The sequence below is a fragment of the Ursus maritimus genome, unplaced genomic scaffold (assembly GCF_017311325.1).
Source record: "Ursus maritimus isolate PB19 unplaced genomic scaffold, ASM1731132v1 scaffold_18, whole genome shotgun sequence".
Lineage (NCBI taxonomy): Eukaryota > Metazoa > Chordata > Mammalia > Carnivora > Ursidae > Ursus > Ursus maritimus.
In genome coordinates, this window is record NW_024424230.1 from 35,841,142 (window position 1) to 35,867,540 (window position 26,399).

Consider the following 26,399-nt stretch of genomic DNA (forward strand, 5'->3'; position numbering starts at 1 on the left):
ATGCCAGGCGGAAGTCTGGGGGAAAGTGCTGGGGCAGAGGGAATGGTCGGTATAAGAGCCCCGAGTCAGGAGTGTGCTCACTGATTCCTAATACTGCAGATACGGACAAATTCTTGGCTATCCAAGGTCTCAACGTTTCTTATCAGTTGCAAAATATTTTTTTCACAGTAAAATTTTGAAGTTTACAGCTGGTCTTTCAAAAATAATCTTTTATATGGTGACTGTTATGTCATCACTCATGAGGTCTTACAAAATATACCATCTTCTCCCCACCCCATGCTCATATTCTTAAAAATAACTTTTCTAATTCCATAGGTGTTTATTGCATAGGTGCTTATTGCAGAACACATGGAAAGCACAAAAAAATAACACAGAACAAAATAAAATGAAAACAAAACAGAAACCATCTGTTGTCCCCTCTACTCAGAGTCAAACTCTGTAACATGGCGTTTGGTGTCCTTCCATTCTTTTACAAAAATGCTGTCCAGCTGTGAGTTCTACATTCTGCCTCCCTACTTTCAGACCTGGGCTTCAGCAGCTGTAGAGATTTCTAGCTTTTATCTGCTCAATACTTCCTTGTCAGAACCAGAGTTCCTTGCTGAGCTCTGGCTTACACCTGCTGGCTCGAATTGTCCCTTCAGACCCAGGGGATGCTCTGGACCCCATCCTTCCTTGTCTCCAGGGGACATGCTGCTGAGTCCTGCCATTTCCATGTCACCAACCAGTTCTTGCTTCTTGGTAGGTTAGAAGTGACAAAGAGAGTGTTTCCTCCCCCTCATTTCTCCTTTCTACCGAGAGAGATCATGGTGGAGGGGGATGAGGGACAGAGGAGAGGAGGCAAGCAATATTTCAAAGGTAACAGTGAGTCAGAATGTAATCAATTCTTCTTAAAAGGGAAGAATTTATTTTGGGGTAAAATGGAATTTTTATTTGCTGGGTTTGCTTTCATTACCTGAGGCCATGTGTAGTGTTATCACAGAGGACCTGTTCATTTGGTGAGTTTCATCAACAGTGACCTGACACTTGTCTAAGGGAAATATTCCTAACGAATCTAGACACGGGTGTGAGGGGTAGTCCACCCAAATGAGAACAAACAGATCCCAGGTGTTCGGATTTCAATCAATCTTTCTTGGGAAAACAGTTCAGTTCAACCTACAACAGGTACCTTGATACTAACAAAAGAGTATTTTTGAGACACAGACTAGCACGGTGGTTCGAAGGGGGATTCTGGGACCAGAATATCCAGATTGAACCCGCCTTTGCTGCTTCTTAGCGGTGTGATCTCGGGAAAGATAGTAGGTAGCCTGTACTTTCGTCTCTGCGTCTGTAAAATGGGGATGATACTAATCCACGTGCCGGCCTTTGGGGGGTCCCAGGGCACCTTGTGACTTAGCCCATGAGCGGCACTTCCCACAGCGCGGACGTTCCATAGGTGCCCAGCCCATGCTGGCCGTGTGGACTGACTGGAGTGCCTCACAGGATCAACCTTCATCTTCAGAACGACCCAGTTAAATGCATATAAGCATCATCCCCATTTTAAGCTGGGGCAGACAGCTTAACAACTAGGCCGAGATCTCACACACTGGAAAGGGGCACAGCAGCATTCAGACGCCGACTGTCTGGGCTCGGAGCCCGAACTTCACTGTAATGTCTGGTATAATGACCCACTGTTTCATTTACCCGGCGTTCCCTCCAGACCCATGGGGTCTGTTTCTCTTGAATGCTTTCTCTTCCTCAAATATCGATATGAATATGGTTCTGAGTTTAAAATGAGGCTTCTTTCTTCCTCCTCAGTCCTCGAGCTGTGGCCCCTTGTCCTGGGCTGTCCCCACTTCTCCAACCGCACAGACTTTTGACCTTCATGACGAACTCTCCAGACCCTTCCTGCCTTTGCTTCCTTGCAGGGAGCTGCCAGCAAGACTTCAGTTACAAAATGTGTCCCTCTGCAGACGGCTGTCCTCATGGTCTGCTGGCCATCTCTTGACATTTGCCCTTTCTCCTTTGTTGTGTTCCTTTTTTAGAAAAGACTCATTCCCAAGGCTGGTTACTTCATGCTTTATTTGTATCTGTAAGAAACGGCCCCTTTCACAGAGTTCACACCCCAGGTGCCCGTGAGCATGACTCAGAGGACCACACAGGGACAGAGAGGTGGCAAAGCCTGGCCACAAAGGAAGGAGGGGCATGACTTGACATCGGGTTCATTTTGGAGGAATTTATTCAGAGGCTGCTTTGAGGCACGGCTGGGAATACATGAGGAAGAAGCTCCCAGCCTGGTCTTGTAGTCTAGCCATGGGGGGCAGACACATAGCAGGGTATGATGCAGGTGCTACATGGAGGGTGTGTGGAAATCAGGGAAGGCTTCCTGGAGGAAGAGACCCTGAGCTGAGTCAGACCCAGGTTTGCCCTGAACGTCATCACTCCCTAACTGTGTAACATCTAGCCTCTTTGGCTTTCTTCATCACTGGCTAAACAGAGCTGTGGGGACAACGAAATGTGCACCATATGTGGCACCCCAGGGTTGCCCTATAAATCACATCAGGCGGTGCTAGTGTTCATATTGTACCCGCTGTTAATGACAGGGTTGCTTTCTAATGACATACCCTCCTCATGTTACATTCAGAGATTATATTCACTCCCAGTAACAAATCCCAGCCTACATACAAATACAGCTCTTTAAAAATGTGATTATAAAGAGAGGAACAAGCTTTTTAAAAAGGGGCTCTAAATTGATTTCGTCTCAGACCATTTTGTGCAACTCTGGCCCCGGCTGGTCTCTCACTTTCTTCTCAATGAGCATGCCATGAACCCCATTAAACATTTGGGGATTTGCAGAACCCGAGCCAGACTTTCCATCCCCAGTGCTGGCTTGCTTCGTGGGTGGTAGCCACAGAGACGTTCCCTGCGCCTTTAACACATTACCAGGGATGTGTAATTATGACAGTGGTGGAACATTCTTGGCTCCCTGGGCTCACATCCTAGTGATGATTCTTTTATAATATTGCCATTATTTCTCCATAGAGTACAACTGAGCAAAGCCAAGTTACTGAGACATAAATGGTGCAAGCATGTCATTGCATTAAATGGACATGTTCCCTCCCGTGGCCTTTAATAATTTATACCTTAAAGAAGACAAGTAGCTGTCCAGCTAGCTGATTAAAAATACGGAATCTCACAGATGAGAAGCATGGTTCTTATTAAAGTGTCCATTTGCTACCTTGACAGTTTCTAAGAAGCAAATATTTCTACTGCTCCAGATAGAAAGAAACGAAGTTACACAGCCATGGGAATCCACTTTGGAGAACAAATGAATCCAGGAGACTCCCCCATGATGACACAGCCCTCAGTGGGAAATCAGGTGATGAAGTGGAGTGCCAGCAGAAACAATGTGGCTCTCATGCAATAAGGGAACTGGACCTTCTTAATTCCAATATCAGCCTCTGGTCCACAAATTTCCATCGTTTCGCAAGGAGGGCATTTATTGGACGTAAGTACCAGGCATCCCCTTGTGGAGGGCAGGGCCTCACTGAGGCGCGGTTCTCTGGCAAGGCGGGCCCAGGGGAAAGCTCTAAGGGCCACCCTCACACGTGCTGTGGGCTCACCTGCCTCTGATCCCTCCCCAGAGTCCTCTTACTGATAGTCAAGGGACAAAACAATTGTGTCAAAAAGGCATAAGCCCTAAATGGAAAGGGACTAGGCCAAGAGAGCCCAGCTAGCTAATTAAGAGAGAGAAGGCCACAAATTTCGGGAAGCAGATCTTGGCACGGGTCCCTGGTCTAGCACACTCTTGAAACTGAGAAGCCTGCAGGCCCCGAGTGCCAAAGGCTGGCCCCCGGGCTTCAGGGACAGAGACCGCAGGTGCAGTCAGGACCCTGCTAGCTGGGAGCTGGCCTGGCACCCACCACCGGGCCACCATATTCTCCTGTTGACAGAAGCAGTTGTGCAGCAAACTTGTGTCAAACAAGGCTGCTCTGTGACGAGACAGATGAAGCTAGCAACAGGACAGTTCCTGACCACCCCTGAGCCATGACAGCAACCGGAACACTGCCCCCACCTGAAGACCAGAGACCGCCCGCCTTCCTGATGAAGGCAAATGACTTCTTTACTGATGAGGCTTCTTTACTGATGACAGCCTTAGCCTGCTTTCTGCCCTGCGGCTCCTACATGAAATGCGAGTATTCCTCGTTGCCACACTGCCTGCACTCCAGAGGGAAATGCTCCCTCCCTGAGCTGCCCCCCAAATCACCTCACTCAAGTCCAGATCAGACCCTAAGTCCTTTCTAACCCTCGCCGAGACACCCACATTTCTCCGGGTCTGGCCTCTCTCAGTGCCGAAAGACCGTAAACCTGACTTTGACCAGGTGTGCTCCCGGTGGTGTCTGATGGACACGGACAGGCCCCGGAGCCCACCGGCTGCCCCACCCCAGTGCAGGCAGTGAAGGGAGGCAGGGTGCCCCAGAGAGATTGGACCCCGGGGGACTGAGGCCGCCGGAGCGCTGGGCCCTGCTGAGGAAGGGGTGTATTCTCCAAAACAGGGACATGAGATGACTGATGACATCACAGTTAGACCCCCAGTCCCCTCCCCTGCCAGGCTGTCAGGAAAGACAAAGCAAAGAGGAACTGTAACTGTCACAGGAAGCAGAGACAACGGCAAGAGACTAAGAGACGAAGAGACTGTCTCCAGCTGAAGCATATTCTTTAACAAATACATTACAAGAGCAAAATAAGTTGGAAGGGAAATTATACATTAAAAGAGATCTCTGAGTTTTATCAACCAATAGCCAAGTGTGGACCTTACTTGGATTCTGATTTAAACACACCACGAAAATAAAACCATTTATACAACAACCAGGGAAAGATGAATATTGATTGCACCTTTGATGCTATGAGGAAATTGTCAAAAAAAAATTTTTTTTTTAAGATTTTATTTATTCATTCGACAGAGATAGAGACAGCCAGCGAGAGAGGGAACACAAGCAGGGGGAGTGGGAGAGGAAGAAGCAGGCTCATAGCGGAGGAGCCTGATGTGGGGCTCGATCCTATAACACCGGGATCACACCCTGAGCCGAAGGCAGACGCTTAACTGCTGTGCCACCCAGGCGCCCCTCAAAAATCTTTAAATGTGATTCTTGGGATTATATTTACATAAAAGGTTCCTTATCTTTCAGAGGTACTATGAGACTGTGTGCAGGTGAAATGTTTTGAATTCTGGAATTTGCTTCAAAATAGTCCTCTGGGGGGCGGGGTAAAGATGAACCAGGACTGGCACAAAGGGAGATGTACAGAGGTTTATCATTCAGTTAGCTCTACCTTTGTATATGTTTGAAATTTTCCACAATAGGAAGTGAACAAAAACAAGAAAAGACAAAAACAAACGAAACTCCTAAAGGCTAACTTTCTTCCTTTTCCTTTTCCTTTTTTTTTTTTTAAAGATTTTATTTTAAAATAAAGTCTACATCCCACATGGGGCTTGAACTCACAATTCCAAGATCAAGAGTCACATGCTCTATTGACTGAGCCAGCCAGGTGCTCCAGGCTATCTTTCTTTAACCTCACAAAAGTGCCTCTGTTTATCCAGACCCACCCTAGACCTCAAGCCAGGAAGATGTGAGAGCAGTCCATCCTCAAAGCCTGCAGACACAGAAAACAAGGCGTTAGGATGCTCTTTGAAAACGGCATAAAACTTATCAAGGAGATTAAGCAGGGAGGTAAGAGGACAGCCCCAAGCACTGTTGTACATTGCTGTCTCTCCTCCTCCCCACTTCTCTGCCCTCACTGTTCAGTGAGCCTGTGGTTTCTGCAGACAAGGCCCCTTTCATAATCCAGAAGCCGCCTTGCTGAGCAGCTTGGCTGGGGTTCCTGGAGGTTGCCCGAGGTCAGATTTGGCCCTGGGTGGGAACAGGGAGGTGGCTTGCCTTTGATGCAAGGAAGGGGATGGAAACGCTCTCCACTGATGGGATAACAAGTAGAAGGGAGGCCTGGGAAGGGGAGGATAACTCCATCCGTGGCACCTGAATTGTTGGCAGAATGAAGGGTGGGGTGGGACTGGACTCCTGGAGGCAAGGAGCTAGAGCTCAGGGTTTTCCTAGATCGGTGTCCAGCACCTAGGACAGCTCTCCGTACCACCATTGGATCCTTGTAGGGATGCATGAGAAGTAAGCAAACTACAGCACGCTGTGAAGAAAACCAAGTGCTGGGATGGTGCCTAAGGGGGGGGGGGAGGAGGCAGAGGGAAGATATCTCCGTAAAGGAAGTGGGGAGACCAGGGAGGAGGGATTTAAGCTGAGTCCTGAAGAATGAGAGCTGGGGAAGAGCATTTCAGATGGGAAGATCAGTGTGTACATAAATCCCAAGTCATGAGAGGTGTGCTGTGGTGAGGGCAGAGGAGGACAGGGTCACTGGGGCCTTGGGAGGGCACCTGATGAATCTGGAGCGTGGAAAGCACCCAGACACAGGGCCTTCTAGGCCAGGGTAGAGCTGCTGTTTTAATTCTGGGTGCTATGGGAACAATTGGAAGGTTTAAGCCATGGAGTAATACGATTTGATTTACATTTTCAGAAAAATCACTCTGGCTACTGTGTAAACCATGGGGAGTAGAGGACACAGGGGGCAGCTGGAGACCAGGTGTCCAGATAAGAGGTGATGGGGGCTGTTTGGGTAGAGAGGATGCATTGGAGTTGGTGAGAAACGGCTGGACTTCAGTGACCATTGGAGAGGCAGCCGACCAGGTGTGGTGATACATTTCATGTGGACAGAGGAAACCCCTGACTTCTGGCTGGAAGGGTGGTCTTGTAAATCACAGAGATGAGGAAAACAGAACAGGCTTTGAAGGAAAAATTATGAGTTCAGAGTTGGATGTATTGTGTTTGAAAGTTGACTGGAGATGTGGAGTGGAGACGTGAGGGAGGAGGAGCCCAGAGGTGGTGTTTGAGCTGGCAGCTGTCACAGCACAGGGCGGGGGGGGGGGGCGAGAGAGGTTAGGGGACACAGAGAGACTAAGTGGCCCTAGGGAGGCAGGCACAGGAGACCGAGCAGAGGGGAGAGTGGCCAAGGAGACAGGGCGCTGACCTGGCCCTCGGTGCCTTCTCCAGGCCCTCTCAGTCTTGCTGGCAAGACCCTCTGCTCTTCAGCCAGGCTGCGGGGGCCCTGAGGCTGGAACACACAATTTCTACTAGAGTCTCCTCACTTGTGCTCTGCTCCTCCTGCCTATGATGCCCTCGCTAATCTTCTAGGCTTTTCTCAATTCTGGCCAACCCTTAAATCTCGGCTCAGTCTGCCTTGATGTCACCCTGGGGCCCAGCCTGCCTCTCACTTGCTCATTTTCCAGGCAGGCGTCCATGGTGCCCCCCCCAAACCTCAGAGAATGCTAAGCAAGCTCTCCCGGTGCTCTGCTAAAGGCCCTCTCTGTACTTGACGTGAAGGGGAACCCATCCATCCCAACTTTTAGGCCTTCTATGCCTTAGATGAGGGTGTGGGTGAGAGTCACAGGACTTTTGGACAAGTCCTGCATCATGGGCTTGCATCCCACCCTGGAACATGGTAGCGATATGGGACCTCTTCTCTAACTGCCATTCAATATCACATTTATCATCCTTTGTTTCAAGGGGAAAAGGACTGGGAAGTGGTGGTGTCTTCATGTGGGCCCTGGAGCAGGGGCAGGATTTGGAAAGGGAGGGAGGAGGAGAGGAGGCCATGGGGTAGAAAGGTCTGACAATTGGTATCTGGGACCATTTCAGTGATTCTCTTTTGACAAAAAGAATGCTTTGTCTCAGTCGTATCAGAATGGGCAAGCGTTCCTCTTTTAACCAATTAAGCTACACAGAGGTGTCCTTCATGTTCCCTCCCTTGAAGCTGCTCATCGTAAGCACCATGACTGGACTTCAGGGTAGGCTGGGTTCCTGAGAGCCAGAGAGGAGAGTTGTCGAGGGTTGGGGTCGGTAGCAGGGAGCCAGTGTGGGTCCTGGAGGAGGGGAGGGGCCTACAAGAGCCCCATGAGATGAAGACCTGAGAAGGGGCTGGAGGCTGAGAAATCAGTGAGGCACTGCTCTGTCATCCAGGTGGGAGGAGGTGGGAGGCCAGACCTTGGGATGTCCTCTGGATCAGAGCACCCGCTGGGCCTGAGGCGCCCACCTGTCTCCCAGGAGAGGCGGGTCCAAGGCTGAAGGAGAGGAGTGGGTAGAGATCCCTGTGCGGAGTTCCCTCGGAGTCCAGAGAGTGAGGGAGTGTGCAGGGAAGAGGACAGACCCCCTTAGCAGTCTCATTCCGCTGCTTTTGTTTGCTACTTTGGGCTACATCCAGAGAAGTCACGTAGGCCTTTGGCACTGGCCAAGCCGCCCCGGGCGTGCTGAGAGCTGCCGTTCTAGGAGGAGGCCGCCTGGCGCTGTCCAGCCCAGGGCTGACAAACAAGACAGAAAGAAGGCCCACGGTTACTCAGGGCTGGGCCAGTGGCTCTCAGTGCTGTGCTGGTATGTGGTTAGCAACTGCCTCTTTCATAAAAAGGGGGACTGGTTTGTAAATGCTCCCACTGGGGCCAATTTTAAGCCACCAGCATAACCTTCCTGAATACCACATTGTCCTTCCACCGTGGGTGTGAATGAGCGCAAGGACATAAATAGTAATAAAACCGTAACGAAGTAATGAGTTTTGAGTATATTTTACCTTCATGTTTAATATATTTTGTTTACCTAGAAGTTGATATAATTTAATTTTTAATAATGATTGTTGAGAAACTGGTTTGCAAATTTGCTAAAAACATCATCCTCAGCTCTTGAGAGGTCGTACAAGCCAGACCGAGCAGGCTACCGCTGATGCCGAGGACAGGTGTGACCTCGGCATGGGGGGCCCTTCCTGGCCGAGCTCCCCTGTAGGACGCCGCCGCTTGCCAAGGTTGGGAGGTGGGAGAGCGACCGGCTGACTTCTAAGAAGAGCTCAGACCTGGGACAGCTGGACCAGCTGACAAGATGAGCACTTTTTCTTTAATGCAGGTCCAGGGACTGTCTGATTTTTAACCAAAAAAGAACAAAAGACAGATTTAAAACTTGCATTTGCAAGTGTGTCATTTTTGTGGTAATGGCTACGATAAGACAATGTATCAGTGTTAAAATTAAAGTGAAAATTAAGCACACGCCACCCTATTAGTCAGCATTTTAAGGCTGTATTATTGTGAAGTTCAGAAAAAGAGTTAAAGAATCTATTTAAATGCAAATGTGCCATAAACCCGACTAACAGCAATGCATCTCCAAAATGCTCTCAGCCCTTCTCTCAACACACTCGGCTCATAATAGCATCAGGGTTTTTTTCAACTTGGGGAATAATATCTCTGAGAAATCCTGTGTTGGTGGAGTGCAGCTGTGTGATTACCTGGGGGGGGGATGTTTGAGGGTGGTGTTGCTGGGGTTCCCACTGGGGCGGAATCGGCACTTACCAGGGTTCTGCGTGGTGCCCCCACTCACAGACTGAACGACACATGCCTCCAAAGGAGGAAAGCACAGCACCTGACTTGGACGCCGTGAACTGCCGTGTGGACCGCTAACCCTTCCGCCCTGTGCAGGAGGGAGGCGGGAGGGGACAGACCCTCGCTGAGCCTCCGAAAGTGGCCAGTGCCAGCCTCACCCTCACAGCGGCCCTGCCAAGGAGGCCTCACTGCCCTGACTTGACCGAGGCTGGGACGAGGGGGCACAGGCGGTGGGTGGTCATGCATGTTCGGCTTGGGCTGGAGGATGTCCCCAGCCCCCGCCCCGCGTGTGGAGGGGACCAGGCATCAGGCAGTTAGCGCAGAGCTGGGTGATGAGCCCCGCCTCCTGCTGGGTGAAGCCATAGGCTGCTCGGGGGCAGCAGGGCCTCCACTCCTGTCAAGGCCCAGGCCCACTCTGGGAGCAGCCAGGGCCCCTAACGTGTATCCAGAAGCCCATGGCTACCCTTGGCCCTATCCCCTCAACTGAGAGGACACTGTGCACTCGAAAGCCCCTCGAACTCAGAACAATGTAAGAGCTACCTTGTTCAAAGCCCACCTGGCACAGCTCACCTCATCTCCAGCACTGAACTGTGGGCACCTCAAGGAAGGACCACGGTCCTGGCACCAAGACCAGGGCCCGGCCCATGAGTGCAAGCAGTAAAAACGTGTCAACTGCTTGGAAACTGCTACACAGGTACGTAACATATAGAGAGGGAGAATGTCTAGCTCTTGTAATTTTAATATAAAGTTAGCATTTCTATAGCTTTTTTACTTTGGTTTTTTTTGGAGTCATTCACCATTTGGCTTGAGGGACACCATGCTACAGTGGGTCCTCTCCCTCCCCCTCCCTCCCCCTCAGAGGACCCCCTCCCCACAGGACCCACGAGGGGGTGCCCCACCTTGGGAAGATGGAATGCAGGGTTGTGAAAACCTCCACTTCTGTCCTTTCTGTGTTTGGGGACACTGTGGGGGTGGGCACCATTTGGGTCTAGGATTGCTTTCTGCCTGGGAGAAGAGGCGAGAGCCAGGGCTAAAGAGGGGGCTGAACTTGGTGCCCAGGGCTTAGAGTACGTTGGTTCAGACAGGGCGGCATCCGTGTTGTTCCCCTCCTGGGAATCCAGCCAGGCAGGGATGGCCTGCAGACAACAGACTGCGGGTGACGGGAGCCCCCACCCGTGGGAGCAGGAGGGGAATAGCACCTCACAAGAAAGCATGAGACAAGCTGTCACCGGGGAGAGCCCACCATGTACCCGACGCATGCACTATTTTATGTGATCTCGCCTCCAACTACCTCTGTTTGCAGACGACATAATCACGAATGGAAAAATCTTCAGGAATTTCAGGAATGCACTAAAAACAAAAACGAATTGGGATGCCTGGGTGGCTCAGTCCATTAAGCGTCTGCCTTCTGCTCAGGTCATGATCCTAAGAACCTGGGATGGATTCCCTCATCAGGCTCCTTGCTCAGCAGAGAGCCTGCTTCTCCCTCTGCCTGCCTCTCGCCCTGCTTGTGTGCGCTCTCTCTCTCTCTGACAAATAAATAAATAAGATCTTTTTCAAAAAATGAAAACTAATGAGGTCAGCAAAATTACAGAATATAAGATCAATACACCAAAAAATATAAAGTGTACATACAAGATACAAAAAAATAATTGTACTTGTATACACTTGCAGTAAATAATCCAAAAGTGAAATTAAGAAAATAATTATTTATAATAGTGTCAAAAAATAAAACAGGAATAAATTTAAAGAAGTATAAGCCTTGAACATCAAAAATTATAAGACATTATTGAAAGAAATTAAAACCTTAATTAATAAAGGAGACAATTTTTTAAAAAATATTTTATTGATTTATTTGAGAGAGAGAGAGAGAGAGCCCTAGCAGGGCAAGGGGCAGAGTGGGGAGGGAGAGGGAGAGAGAATCTGAAGCAGACTCCCCACTGAGCGTAGAGCCCATGCAGGGCTCAATCTCACAACCACAAAATCGTGACCTGAGCCGAAACCAAGTTGGACCCTTAACTGACTGAGCCACCCAGGTGCCCCAAAGACTTAATATTTTTAAGATGGCAATACTCCCTACCTAACCTGCAGATTCAGTACAATCTCTATACAATCCCAAGTGCTTTTTCGGTTGAAATCGATAAGCTGATCTTGAAATTCATATGAAATGGCAGGGACCAACAATAACCCAAACAAAGAAGAACAAAGTGGGGGACTTGTGCATTTCATATTTACTACATGGCTACAGTATCAAGAAAGTGTGGCGTAAGAATAGACATACAGACCAAAGAGAGAGAACTGAGAGTCTAAATATGAACTTATTCATGTTTATCGTCCATAGATTTCCAACACGGGTGCCAAGACAATTTAATGGGGAGAGAATAGTCTTTTTAGCAACTGGATATTCACACACAAAAGGTCCCTTCCTCAAACCATACATATGTCAAAATTAACTCAAACGGATCCTAGACCTAAATGTTCGAGCTCAAATGATAAGACTCTCAGAAAGCTCTCTTTTCCTGCCTGGCTGCTTGAAGCTTGGCCACCATCCTCAGTGACACAGTAACACTCCAGACCAGGAAGTTCATGACCAATCGACTGCTTCAGCATAAACAGATGGTCACTGATGTTCTTCACCCCAGAAAGGCAACTACCTAAGACAGATTTTCAGGAAAAACAAGCCAAAATGTACAAGACCACACCAGATGTCATCTTTGTGTTTGGATTCAGAACCATTTTGGGGGTGTCAAGATGACTGGCTGTGGCATGATTTATGATTCCTTGGATTATACAAAGAAAAATGAACCCAAACATAGACTTGCAAGATATGGTCTGTATGAGAAGAAAAAGACCTCAAGAAAACAGAGAAAGGAACGCAGGAAGGGAACGAAGAAAGTTAGGGGGACTGCGAATGCCGTGTTGGTGCTGGCAACAAGTGAGCTGGAGACTGGACGACAGAAGGTGTAAAGACTCTACAGTGACTTTATCTGTGGTGACTGCAGATTTTTCATGAGAGGGTTAAAAAACCAGGAACTTTTGGGGCTCAGTTGGTTAAGCGTCCAACTCTTGGTTTCAGCTCAGGTCATGATCTCAAGGTCATGAGATGGAGCCCCATGTCTGGCTTAGCACTCAGCAGAGTGGGCTTGTCCCTCTCCACTCCCCCACCCCTCCTTCCTTCCCCTACTCATGCTGTCTCTCTAAAATAAATAAAATCTTAAAAAAAAAATAAATCCACCAGACAAAAACTAAGCTTTTATGTGGAAAAAAAAAAAAACTCTTAGAAAAAAATATAGATATAAACAATTATGACCTTGGATTAGAACAAGCATTCTTAGATACGACACCAAAACACAAGCAACAGAAGGAAAAAAGATAAAACAAACTTCGTCAAAATTGAAAAGTGTTGTTCTTCAAAGATACCACCAAGAAGGTAAAAAGACAACTTACAGAAGAGAAGAAAATATTTACAAATCCTATATCAGATAAGGAACTTGTATCTAAAATATATAAGGAACACTTACAATTCAGTAATAAAAAGACAACCTAATTTTAACATAGGCAAAGGATCTGAAATAGACACTTCTCCAAAGAACATTAGAGATGGCCAATAAACAGATGAAAAGAGGCCCTAACATCATTAGCCATCAGGGAACTGCAAATTTAAATCACAGTGAAATGGTACTTCACATTCACTAGGATGACTAGAATTTTTCAAAAGACAGGAAATAGTAAATGTTGTAAGGAACCCCTCATACTGTTGGTGGGAGTCTAAATGGTACAGCTACTTTGGAAAAGTCTGGAAGTTCCTCAAAAAGATAAACACACAGTTACCATAGGACGGGGCAATTTCACTCCTGATATACCCAAGAGAAATGAAAACATATGTCCACATAAACCCTTACATACAAATGTTTGTAGGTATATTATTCATAATAGCCAAAAAGTGGAAATAACCCAAATGTCTATCAACTAATCAATCAAATGTGCTATATCCTTATGATGGAATATTATTTGACCATAAAAGGAACCGAAGGACTTACACATGCTACAACATGGGTGAACCTTGATTATGGTAAGAGAAAGAAACCAGTCACAAAGACTACATGTTTTATGATTCCAAATTCATACAAAATGTCCAGAATAGGGAAATCCATAGAGACAGAAAGTAAATTAATGGAGCCCAAGGGCTGAAGGTTTGGGGAGGTAATGAGGAGTGATTGCTAATGGGTACAGGCTTTCTTTTTTGGGTGATGAGAATGTTTTAAAATTAAGTTAACTATTTTATGATGGGTGAGTTTTGGTAGATTGTGGGTTTTGGACAGTTTGGCCCATTTCATGTAGTTTGCCAAATTCATTTGCACAGAGACGTTACTATTGCTTTAATGTCTATGAGATCTGTAGTTATATTTCCCTTTTCATTCCTGATTTGGTCATTTCTGTCTTCTTTCTTTTTCTGTTTGTTAGTCTGACTAGAGAAAAATCAATTTTATTGGTCTTTCAAAGAACCACTTCTTGGTGGCATTGATTTTCTGTTTTTCTGTTTCCAATTTTATTAATGATTTCTCTACATTATTTCCTTCCTCCTACTTACTTTGGGTTTATTTTGCCCCTTTCCCCACCCAGTTTCTTACTCTGAAGCTTGGATGGTCGCTTTGAGACATTCTTTGTTTTGTAAGACAAGCATTTAACGTGGTAAACTCCGCTCCCACTTTAGTTATAACTCACAAACCGTGGTATGTTATATATTTATTTTCTTTCAGTTTAATCTATTTTCTAATTTCCTTTGAGATTTCCTTTGACAAAGTGTGTCATTTCTTTCCTACTGTTTGGAGAATTTTCAGTTCTCCTCCTGTTATTGATTTATAGCTTGATTCCATTATAGTCAGAAAGCATGTTTTGTGTGATTTAAATCTTTTTAAATTTATTAAGGTTTGATTTATGACTCACAGTGTGGTCTATCTCGGTAAACGTTCCATGTGCACTTGAAAAAAATGTGTAGTCTGCTGTTGTGTGGAGTGCTCTAGAAATATCCGTTAATTCAGGTTAGTTGGTGGTGGGGTTCGGTTCTATCTTTGCTAATTTTCTGCCTTTTATTTCCAGATATGACATAGAGAGGATGGTTGCCGTTTCCAGGTATACTAGTGTATTCATCTACTCCTTTTCTGCTCTGACAAGGTCTGCTTCTTATATTCTGAAGCCCTATTCTTGGGTATTAGACATTTAGATTTGTTATTATGACTTCTTAGTGAATTGATTCTTCTGTCTGTATGTAATGTCTCTTTTAACTTGTCATTTTCTTTGCTCTGAAGTTTACCTTGATAGTCATACGGTCACCCTTGCTTTGTTTTGGTTGGGGCTTCCGAGTTATAGTTTTTTTCATACTTTTTCTTTTACCCTACCACTGTTGTAATATTGGAAGAATTTCTTTAGACAGTATGTACTTGGGTCATTTTTAAAAAATCTGTGCTGCCAACCTCTATCTTTTAATTGGTGTGTTTACTTCATTTACATTTAATGTAATTATTGATATATTTGGATCTAGGACTCCCATTTTATTACTTCTTTTTTCCCTCTATTTTTCATTTTTGTTTCTCCTTTCCTATCTTTGGGTTAAACTTTGTTAGTTTGTTTTTAGTATTCCATTTTAAGTTATCTAAAGAATTTTGACATTATCTTATTGTATAATCTTTTTCAGTGTTGGGGAACACAGTCCTGGAGCATCTGCTCTCCTCCATCTCCTACTGTGTGCACCGAGACGGCAAACCCTGACCACTGTTACTTGGGCCATTTCTCAGCACTGGGCATGGAGGTGCCAAAAGCACTGAGGACGGAGGACCATAGGTTGGAATGTGGTGGTCAGTGTAGGGGGAAGAAGCCCCAGGGCTCAGGCTCTAGAAACTGGGAGAAAGAAGTACCCATGCTCAGGTATAAACCCTGAAGGAAGGGAGAAAGGAAGCTGACCTTGTTTGCTTCCCTTTGCTTCCACTGTTCTCCCTGGGCTAGCCTCCACCCCTAGCTGGGGGATAGCCTGGTCTCCTGGTTTTAAGGACTTGGGTCATGGCAGTCCCTGACTTGTGTGCATGTGACTCTGCTCCATGTTCTCATGGAGAAAAAAAGTCTCCTACATTCAACTGAGGGGGATTTGGTGGAGGAAAGGTAGGGAAGGAAAGCCTAGGTGGTCTCTGGGTGGGGCGCCGTGGGCCATGCACTGTACTGTGGGGGCTGCCCACTGCGGAGCCTTAATGAGATTCCATGTGCTCTGGGTCTGCACTTTCTCTCCCGTAAGCGTCAGAGGGGATTCTCCCATCCCGAATGGCTGCATGTACAGAAATGCTAGTGGCTCATGTAGACTGCACCCTCCCCTTCACCCCTTCCTCCCTAAACCATCCCTGGTGGTCCAGCAGAAACAATACAGAATTCCAGCAATATAAAAAGAAATCGGTTTTCATCAAAGATTTAATGGCTGCTGGGGTACTTAGGGGCATTTCCTAGTGTAACAGTGCCACCTGCTGGACGAGCCGCCAAATACAATTTTTTTTTTTTTTTTTTTGAGGAAGTTATTAATAGCAAGTTCTTGTTGACACTGCGTCTTGACCTGCAGCCTGACATCCCCATATTTTGGGGTAGATCAACTCAGACTCAATGACTAGCAAGGTGACAAGAGCCTGTCGGGTCTCTCTGTTCCATGGGAATGGCATATTGGAGAGCTAAATATCTGTTTTACATCAAGTGGCAGCAATGCCTTGCCGGCAAACAGTGCCCCCCAAGACGCCTCCTAAAGCAAAGCCGCTGACTTAACAGGGTCCTCCGTTCAGGAAGAAGCTGGGGCCCGGTTCACTGGTGGTTTAGCTAAAGTGATGGCCTCCACAGCACCATTGCCACTCTTCCGTGTCACCGCCATCAAACAGAGTGACCATGATTGATCCCTCAGGGCAGAACTCGATACCGTCCTATCTCCCCGGCCAATACTCCCCTTGATGAACCTTGCTACGTGTTTACTGTCTCTGAGCTGTTGCCAGTGGCCTGGCCACGGGAAGGACTCTGGTTGGCTGATTACAGGCACCCCTCCGTGGGACAGCAAACTGTGGGAGCAGATCACTGCTGCTGGTGGGACAGTGGTGTCGCCAATGCAGATGGACTCTGTAAGGGTTTTCCAGTGAGACCAGCTAGAGTCAAACTGCTGCTGAGGCCTTCAGGGCCCTGGTCCACGAGCAGGTTTCGGGCTGCCTTGAGCCCACGCAGGGGAGTACCACAGGTGGTAAGCTTACCACTGGGGCTGGGTGCTCCAAACATCACTCTCCCGCCCCAGTCCCCTGCCACGGGGTACTTGTCACGGTCCTCGGCTGCTCTGTGCAGCTGGCCGGGGGTGTAGCTGCCTTCAGTGGGACATGCGGGGTGGACTGTGCCTTTTCCATCTTGCCCAGAACTGGAACTGTGGAAGGATTTGAGCAGGTGGAGATGGGAGGAGAGGGCAGTCCCTGGGGGCCTCAGCAACACCGCAGAGGCATAGAGTGGGGGATACAGGGTCCACATCTCGTCCTCAGGGACAGGAGTAGCCCATCTGGTGGCGTCCTGAGCTCTGCAGGGGAGCAGGGAGAGAGTAGTTTGACAGAAGGGCTTGGCCTGAGCATGGGGGGCCCAGTGTGGGCTTTGCTGGGCTGCAGTCATGGAGATCACTCAGGGGAACAAAGCCAAGAGACGGCCGTGACCAGAGCTGTGCTTCAGGGCCCCGTTCGTGCTGTCCCTTCCACCTGGAATGTTCTTTCTTCTGCTCTTCACTCAGCCAATTCTTTCTCATCCTTCAGGTCCCAGCTTAAATCTCACTTCCTCCAGGAAGCCTGCCTGACTGCTCATTACCCGTCCAGTTCAGACAGTGGCCTCCACAGAATTTTGTATTTTTCCCTCCTGGTCCTTACAATGTAACTGTTAACTTAGTCATTAGCGATTGTTTAACTCGTACCAGTTTCCCCTGCTAGACCATGAGAAGATGGTGTCCCGCTCATTGCTAAGTTCGGTCGGTCAGCAAACTTGTGGGGAGAACGTGCTCAGTGCCCACCATTGTGTTGGGCTCCACCGTGCCTGAGGACGAGATGCGGACCTTGCCCCTGCTCTTTGCCTGGGGTCTGCACAAACGCTGGAGCCCAGTGTTAACTGCCTGCCTGCCAGAAGGTGAGCCTGGCTGGGGGGGGGGGGGGGGGCTGGGGGCAAAGCAGAGAAAAGGGGCAAGAAAGGCCAGGCCAGGATCTGTTGCCGTAGCTCAGAGGTCATGACCAGGCTGTAGCTGGACTCGAAGTGGAAGCAGACACTGCCCTGATCCTTTTGAGACCCTAAGGATTAGGGAGTTGCCACCATGGAATCTTCTGGTGTTTGCCAGTCGCATGTAGGCTGTCATGAGCCAGGCTGCCCTATCCTCCTCTGGCAATCTCAGAGAACCATCAGGGCTGGTGGGAGGAAGGCGGCCCAGACCTAAGGCTCTACGTCAGTATTTCCAGCACTGTGGCAGATAAGGCCAGAGCCCAGAGAGCTTTGAGACTCACTCTGGGACCCCTGACTTGGGGAAGTGACAGGGCCAGCCTGTATGTTTGCCTCTGGGACCAGCTTGAGGAAGAGGGGCCTGGGTGGGGAGGCTGCTTTGGCCAGCTCCTTCATCGTCCTCTCTTTTCCACACTCTGATTCCGCTTCCTTTTAACCTCTCTAGCGGCCCCAGGTCCTTGTGTTTTGAGGAGTTTGGCCTGCGGAGCAGAGGGCTCTGTCGCATCCAACAGGATTTCCCCCAGAGGGCGCGCTGCGACCTTCCTCTTGCACCCCGGGCTGGAGTCACTCTGCCGAGAACACAGGGAAACAGCAGAGACTTGTCAAAATCTGTCTAATCCAGAGTTTCACGCACCTATGTCATCAGTGTCCACTTCTCACAAAACACCTTTTAAGATCCCAGGCAACCCCGACGGGGAAACTCCTGGATAAACTTTTTCCATTTTAGCCTAGTATGTAGTAGGTGCTCAATACATGTTTACTAAGCAAATGAATAATTGAAGGGGTTGTGCCTCCTCCCCCTCACCATTTTGGCCTCTGCAGGTGCACCGTCTTTTCTGCCCACCCTCCTCTGCGGCCCAGAGCTGACTCCTTCTGGCCCTAAGTGCGTGCTCCCCCGGGGGCTGCGCACAGGCCACGCTCAGCCTCATCCATCAAGCCCTCCCCAGGAGCCCGGATCTGCCGCTTATTTCTAAGCCAAGGCTGAAGCTCTTCCCCAGGTGGAAAGGGGGCTGAGGAGTCCAATTTCCATTTAAAAGAGCATAGGAAATGCCATCAGCATTGGTTAAACACACCTTTTTTTTTAAAATATAGATTTATTTTTTGGGGGGGGGGAGAGGGCAGAGAGAGAGGGAGAGAGAATCTCAAGCCAATTCTGTGCTGACCGTGGAGCCCAATGCGGGGCCCCATCTCACAACCCTGAGATCATGACCTGAGCCGAAACCAAGAGTCAGATGCTCCGTGGACTGAGCCAGCCGGGTGCCCCAGGATCGGGTAAACACATTTCTTAGGAAGTACTGTGTACCAGGCACGGCGTGGTTGCTTTTGGACATGTGTTCTGCTCTGAGACGTTCTCGCTGCTCTTGGGGGTGCATTACTTGATCCGGGAATGAACAGGCCCCCGTCTGCTTGCCCTGCACTGGCTCACAGAGTACCATTTCTGGACGTAGACCACACCTGGGCCCTCATTCCCAGCACCCTCCTACCTCAGTCAGTGCAGAGGGGGAGCTGGGTCAGACTAGGAAAGGCGAATGCAGTAACACACAGTGTGGCTGGAGCTCCGGGTCGGGGCAGGGGGGAGCAGAGGTGACCGGTGGCTGAGCTCCTGTGGTCTGTGCACTCCTCCAGCGGCTTGGACTCCTCGCTTTCCACCGCTAAAAAAAGAGGCAGAGACCCGTAAAACCCCCACATCTTGACATTTTAGAGGCAATTCTAGTCATTTCAGTAGACGTAAGCTCTAATGACTAGAATGCAAGGTCTGGCAATGTCTGTCTATAATTAAAGCTGGTATTCCCTGGCAAATTCATTCCTTTTAGAAGCAAATTATTTCAGACTCACATAAAGTCCCTTGCTCATTGCCGGTGGGTCTCCTAGCTGGGTTACCGATGAGCCATGATGACCCTCGCCGTAGAAACCCAGGGTCCTTGTCAAAGTGACAAGCAACATGCAGCACTCAGGGGCTGCCTGAGTCTCGGGAAGGGTGATGAGGCTGGGGCTTCCAGGGTTAGCTAAGAGCCCACGCCTCACTGACGGTGTGTCCCCACCCCCCGTAGGCCAGGCTGTGGTATGACCAAACTGTATTGGGTCCTTTCAGCTGGGAGGTTCTCAGATGTAGGGGAAAGTGTATGATTTCATGGAAACTATGAATTGTTTAGATCGCATGCTTTGGGGATTATCTAATTCTGGTCTTTAATTGCCAAAGTGCTATTTTATTTTTTATTTTTATTTATGTTTTAAGTAGGCTCCACACCCAATGTGGGACTCGAACTCATGACCCTGAGATTAAAAGTCGTGTGCTCCATGGACTAAGCCTGCCAGGTACCCCCCAAAGTGCTGTTTTATAAATTGCAGATGACTGATAGCAATGCAAAACACTTCTTGTCTACAGGCATGCAAATGAACTCTCCACCGGAAAGACAAGCTCCTGCCCTGTGGAAAAGCCAGTTCGGGATCCATTTGCAAGTTCATTGACTACTCCCCACGTGTCAACATGGCTGTGCTTTGGATTGAACTGATTGTAATCCCCCTCAGGTTTCTTCACTAATAATGAGTTAAATGCAATCTTGAACGCAAGTTTATTTTCTATCTGTTGGAGTCCTACTTTGACTTTTTGCTGAAATGGATCCTGTAACACAACTTCCGTGCCCTGGAGTCGATCCCGGAGTTGCTGTTACACTAGGTCTGGAGTGGAGCCTGCGAGCGTGACTGCTAGTAAGTCCACGGGTCCCACCTGGGGAGTCTGCTCTGCGGCAGGCGCGGGGATGCTGGGGGTGACAAGGCTCCATTGCAAGGGGCAGTTCTCCAGGGGTTACAGGGTACCGCCCAGACTCTCACGGGGACTCGGCTTTGCAGAGACCAACCGAGGGGAACCTAATGAAGCGAAGCCAAGGCTCTTTCCCCAGTGCCCTCAACACACGTTGCCCGGGCTGCGGACTCTCGTCTGCGTGCAGCCACCACTTGTGCCCCTCAAGGTGGACATGGGGCCCAGGAAGGGTGGCAAGTCGGAGCTGCCTCCCCGGATGCCCTCGCTCTCAGGCAGCACAGAGCCGCCTCCATGCAGCCCTGCCTTGAGCAAGGGGGGGCATCACGTACTGGGCTAGTCTCAGGACCTGGGACCCCGAAGAGGGAGGGAGGGGTCACTGTGGCACCCCATCCTACTACCATCCCTCACCGGGACCGCCTTCTTTCCCCAGACCAGGACCCAGAGGACAGGGAGACCTGAAGCTGTGACTAGCTGTGACCTGTCCGAGGCCGGGCTAGACTGTCCCCACAGGTTTCAGAAGGCAGGGGTCTTTCTGATTTTTCGTGGCCACACTTGAATCCGGCCCGGTCTGGCTCTGAAAGAGGGCCTTCTCTGTCACGGAAGGGGCTATCCACACATGGGGGGCTCCTCTGGCTGGAAATATGCCTGCTTTTGACATCTGACCCTGCAGTCTCCATCCTGCTTTAGGCCACGGCACACCACCAGCGTTGTGACCCAGGACAAAATACCTAGTCCTCCCAGACCTTGGTTTTTCTACCCATAAAGGGAAACAACAGTGATGGGACCTGGCTTGAGGAGTGCTTGTGGGGATTTCTTGTTCCTCTCCCCAGAAGCGGTAATCCTGGGGTCAGGCCTGCCATCCGCATCTGCCTGCCTTGACGCAGACGGTGCGGGAGGCAGAATCATGGCCCTCAAAGATGTCCACATGCTAATCCTAAGAGCTGAGGATTACGTGAGGTTTTGTGGTCAGTGGGAATTAAGCTGGTTGCAGATGGAACGAGGGTCGCTAATCTGCTGACATTCACATAGGTAGCCTATCCCATACGATCCAGGTGGGCCCACTGCGATCACAAGGGTCCTTAAGTAAAAGGGAGGCAGAAGAGGCCAGAGTCATGGAATCTGAGAAGTTGACCTGCTGTGGCTTTGCAGACAGAGGAAGGGGGCCATGTGCCCAGGAATGTGGGCAGCCTCTAGAAGCTGGGAAAGTGCAGGGAACGGATTCTCCCCTAGGTGCTACAGAAAGGAGCACAGCCCTGCCAGACTTCTACCCACAGGAACGCAGGAGGAGACACTGGTGTTGTTTTTAGTAGAAGCTGTTATAGCGGCCCTAGAAAACCAGTACGGACGGTGAAGGGGAAGGCCCCTTGTCAACCACGAGCAGCAGCAAGTGTGCTATCGTTCGTGGATGGAGACTCCCCATTTCATGTGCACAGGTCCCACCTTCAGAAACAGCAAAAGGTTTAAAAATAGTCAACGAAAATGGGGATTTATGGCTCCTCCCAGCAAGACAGAATAAACACACGCCTCCCTCTTTGGCCTGCTAAGTGCAACTAAGAACTTCGGGCGTTACAGAGAACACACAAACCAGAAAGCACTAAAAGGTGGAGAGAAGACGACAGCCCAGGAGACTCAGGACCTGGGTGACAGGGTGATGTTGAATTCTGTCTTTTGTGTTTATTACTGTTGTGCTTTATATATCTAGAACGGGTGCTAGAGAAGCCTAAAACCTGGAGACCCCAGTGCGTGCAGACAAGCCTTAAGAAAAAGACCAGGAAAGAGGCCGACCTAGGAGACAGAAACAGCTTTTCTGCTCCAGCCAGACATCACAGGAGGACTGGCTCCAACCAGCCCCATCTCCAAAGGGACAGCCTAGGCTTTTTTTTTTTTTTTTTTTTTTTTAAAGGTTTACTTATTTATTTGAGAGAGTGAGACAGGAAGGAGTTGCACAGAGGGAGAGAATCTCAAACTCCCCGCTGAGCGCAGAGCCCCGCGCAGGGATGGATCTCACAATCCCACAACCCTGAGATCATGCCCTGAGCTGCAACCAGTAGCGGGAAGCTCAGGCGCCACTCGGGCGCTGCTGGAGAGCCTAGACTTCTGTCGTTGCCCCACTGTAACAAGAGGCCCCGCGCCCCCACCTAGAGGGTGTTAAAGAAACCCAAGGGAGGAGCCTGAACGCCCACCCACGGCACCATCCCGCGCGCTTGCCCCCTCCCACCGCGTGCGCGCAGGCGGAGCGACGAAGGCCAATGCTCACCTGGCTGCAGCAGGGGGCGCTCGCTCCCCTCCCCGCCGCCCGCGCGCGGTCAGAGCTCGCGTGTTAAACTGCACATTTAATTAAGATCCAGAGTCTCATAACCCAAAATGTCTGAGATGAAAATCACTTATACCTTGAATGAGCAAAGGTATTAACAGATAGCAACACTTCCACGACACAGACTTTGGTATGATCTGACAAGGATGTTAGAGCCGCTTTTATTTAAAAAAAAAAAGTTTCAATGAGCAGTTATGAAGCTTGAAACAAATGAAAAGATAAAAATTCTCAGCAAATAAAGTCCCACCAAAGAAACTGAAGATTTAAAGAAGACCCCAATGGGAACTTTAAGATATGACAATAGCTACAACGGAAAACTCACTTGATTGGCTCAACAGTGGAAAGGAAGGACAGAGGGGGGAAAAGTCAGTGAACTCGGAAATTTCAGAAGGGAAAGGCGCGTTTGGGTAATCGTGGCCTTGGACCTTGGCAGACATCTGATTGGGGCCCCAGGGTTCCGCAACAGAAGCTGGAGTTGCAGCCCTGGGGCCATAAGCTCCCTCCGGGAAGGCTCTGCATCTGCTACTGCCCGCCCCCCACCCCCTTCGCTCCCGCGTTCTGGCCACTGCATGCTACCCCTGCAGAGTCTTTGGGCCCAAGTTCTAGGTACTGCTGGGCCCTTGGGGCCCAGTGCTGCTGTCCATGACTCGGAGGTGGGGGAGGCGGGGGGACATGAGGCGTTGACAAGAATTGGAGTTTGGTTGATAGGTGGTTTGAGCCAGACTCTTTAAGGAGCTTGAGATGGAGAGTCTCTGGCACGTGGGGCACCCAGCTGTTTCTCATTCCAGAACTCACCTGCCACCCCGGTGGATCTCCTGAGAGCCTAGATTGGGCTTCCTTTAAAGGAGTGGTCTCGGCAGCAGCACCTTAGGCTTACTTCCTCCATTCCCTGAGTTTCTCGTGAGGCTCAGTGCATTCCAGCCCGTTCTCTCCCTGCCCCCCCCCCCCAAACCTCACGGTGCACCTTGTTTGCCCTCCTGGGATGCCCCACACTCTACCCCTGCTACTCCCCACCAGGCCCCAACCCTGGCACTCAGCTGTCCCTCATGGGGCTCAAAAGAGGAGAGCATTTTCTGACGGTGGGCCTGGGGTGAAGGAGCCAGCACCCCACACAGGGTGCTAGCAGTTGGGCTGCGTCGGAAGAGAGCAACATCCCGAGGCTGTCTTCAGAGGGAAGGCTGGAGCAACAGGAGGATGGTCCCCAGGACGAATGTCAGACCCCTCGCAGCCTCCAGGAGGACCAGCTGGCCTGAGGATGTGCTTGAGGACCCGAGTGGTGACGTATGTGTGTTTTTTTTCTTCTAAAACCTATGTGAAGTGTACTGAAGTGACTGAGCCCTGGCTTTTTCTGGATAGCAGTGCTCAGGATGGGTAGCCCAAGGCGGCTGAGGACCAGCTGCAGCCTGTGTGTTCAGTAGCATGGCTTGGGCTCCGGGAGGAAGGGCTGTTTTTTCTCCTGGGGCCAGCTTCTGCTGTGAAGGAAGAGACTGGCTATGGTCGGGCGGTGGAAGGTGGTCAAGGCTGACGGCGCTGAGTGTTATCAAGCAGACTCCCATTTAGTTCCTCTGCTGGTCAGCGAATCTTATTTTCTGAATTGAGAATGTAACTGTGTGTTCCGGGGTGCTGCAGCCTTTGACCTTGCCAGATGTAAGCCTGGAGCCGCTGGAGCCCCTGAACTTGTGCTGGTTTCCTGGGGCTTCAGCCTCCAGGGCCCTGGGTATCCTGGAAGGCGAGACTCCCAGGTGAGTTTCTCTCCCCCGGGTGGGCTTTGGATGTTCGTTCCCGCCCTTGCACTTCTTTGGGACAGAACCTGTCCCTCAGTCCTGCTGGGTCTTTGGGACAGCTGCAGTCACAGGGGGACTCTGTTGGGTCAGGAGCAGCTTTGAAGAGGATTTATGTTTGCTTGGTGGGTGGCCTGAGCCATAGTCCATGCTGAAGGGTTTGGGTAGAGGCGCCAAGATGTCTGGTTGGCCAGCTATCCACTGGGGCTGTCCTGTACTTAGCTTCTTGCTTTGAGATGCCGGGTTAAGAGCCCATCTCATCAATGTGTTTGTGGCAAAATTGCTTTGGTGTGGTCTCTCGAGATTGAACACATGTGGGAGGAGGCGGGAGGGTGAGGGCAGGTGGAACCTATTGAGAGGTGACAAAGCGGCCTGAATGGGCAAGTGGGTATCTTACGCTGATCATTATTTGAGGGGGATGGAGGGAGTCCTGAAGTTTATAGGCAAGTAACAATTATTATCAATATCTATATGTATAAATTATATAATCCTAAATATAAAACCTAGACTGTTAAAGTATACATCTGTATAAAAAGGTAAACATGTAAGCTATAAAAAAAAAATAAAAATCACCCAATCTGAACAATAGAGGAAAAAACAGGTAAAAAAAAAAAAAACAAAAACACAAAACCAGAGCCACAGGGAGCAGTGAGATTTACCAGTTGTATTACTGTAGTCTCGGAAGGAGGTGAGAAAAGAGTGTGGGGCTGAGAAAGTGTTCAAAGAAATAATAGCTGAAAATGTCCCTAATTTGACAAAAGTTAGAAGCCAACATATCCAAGAAGCTATCAAATCCCCAACAAGATAAGCTTAAGAAAGCCACACTGTGAAATATGATAAGTCTGTAAAGGAAAGACAAAAAACTTCTTTAGCAATGAGGAAAATGACACCTTACCTATAAAGGAAAAATAATCCGAATGACAGAAAGCCTAGAAGCCAGAGGAAATGGCACGACATTTTTCAGGCACTGAAAGAAAAGATCTGTCAACCCGCAGTTTTATATTCTCTGAAAATGTTCTTTAGGAATGAAGGGTAAATCAAGACCTTCTCAAATGAAGAAAAACTAAGAAAAGTAGTTGCCTGTTGAACTACTTTATCAGAAGGGCTAAAGGAAATTCTTAACACAGAAAGGAAATGAAAAAAAAAAAAGGCATCTTAACACCTAACATATCCTATACAAACATTAGCTCAAGAAAGATCAAAGACCTAAATTTAAGAGCTGAAACTATAACACCCTTAGAAGGGGGCGTCTGGGTGGCTCATTCAGTTGGGTGTCCGACTGGTGATTTTGGCTTAGGGTGTGATCTTGGGGTTGTGGGATTGAACCCCGTGTCCAGCTCCACACTGAGCATGGAGCCTGCTTGGGATTCTCGCTCTCCCTCTGTCCCACCCCCCCACCCCAAACACACACGTGTTTTCTCTCTCTCTTAAGAGAAAAAAAAAAAAAAAGTAAAACTCTTAGAAGAAAACCTAGGAGCACATCTTTGTGACCTTGGATCTGGCATTCCTTCCTTAAATAGGACACCCTACACACAAGAACCAGAGGAAAAATAGATAATTTGAATTTCATAAAAATTTTTAACTTTGGTACTTCAAAAACACCATCAAGAAAGTGAAAAGACTTGGGGTGCCTGGGTGGCTCAGTCAGTTAAGCAGCCAACTCTTGTGATCCAGCCCTGCATCTGGCTCCTGCTGGGTGTGCAGTCTGCCTGGGGGTCTCTCTGCCCCTCCCCGCCTCTCTAAAATAATAAAACTTTTTTTTTTCCCTTAAGTGAAAAGACAGCCCACACAATGGAAAAAGATTTTTTTCAGATCACGTATCTGGTAGGGGTCTTGCAT

At 49.0% G+C, this 26,399-nt stretch overlaps 2 long non-coding RNA genes across 2 annotated transcripts in view; both read left to right on the plus strand.

Moving 5' to 3' along the window:
- The first annotated feature begins 3,225 nt into the window (after positions 1 to 3,225).
- LOC121103254 lies at positions 3,226 to 4,841 on the plus strand. The gene is made up of 2 exons (XR_005835405.1): positions 3,226 to 3,484; positions 3,930 to 4,841. It is a non-coding gene; the product is annotated as an uncharacterized LOC121103254 (long non-coding RNA).
- A 14,055-nt stretch (positions 4,842 to 18,896) lies between these two features.
- The window catches only part of LOC103663505, a 49,722-nt gene continuing 42,219 nt past the window's right edge, over positions 18,897 to 26,399 (plus strand). The window contains exons 1-2 of the long non-coding RNA XR_568787.2: positions 18,897 to 20,413; positions 23,797 to 24,060. This is a non-coding gene — a long non-coding RNA (uncharacterized LOC103663505). The remainder of the gene's footprint in view (positions 20,414 to 23,796; positions 24,061 to 26,399) is intronic.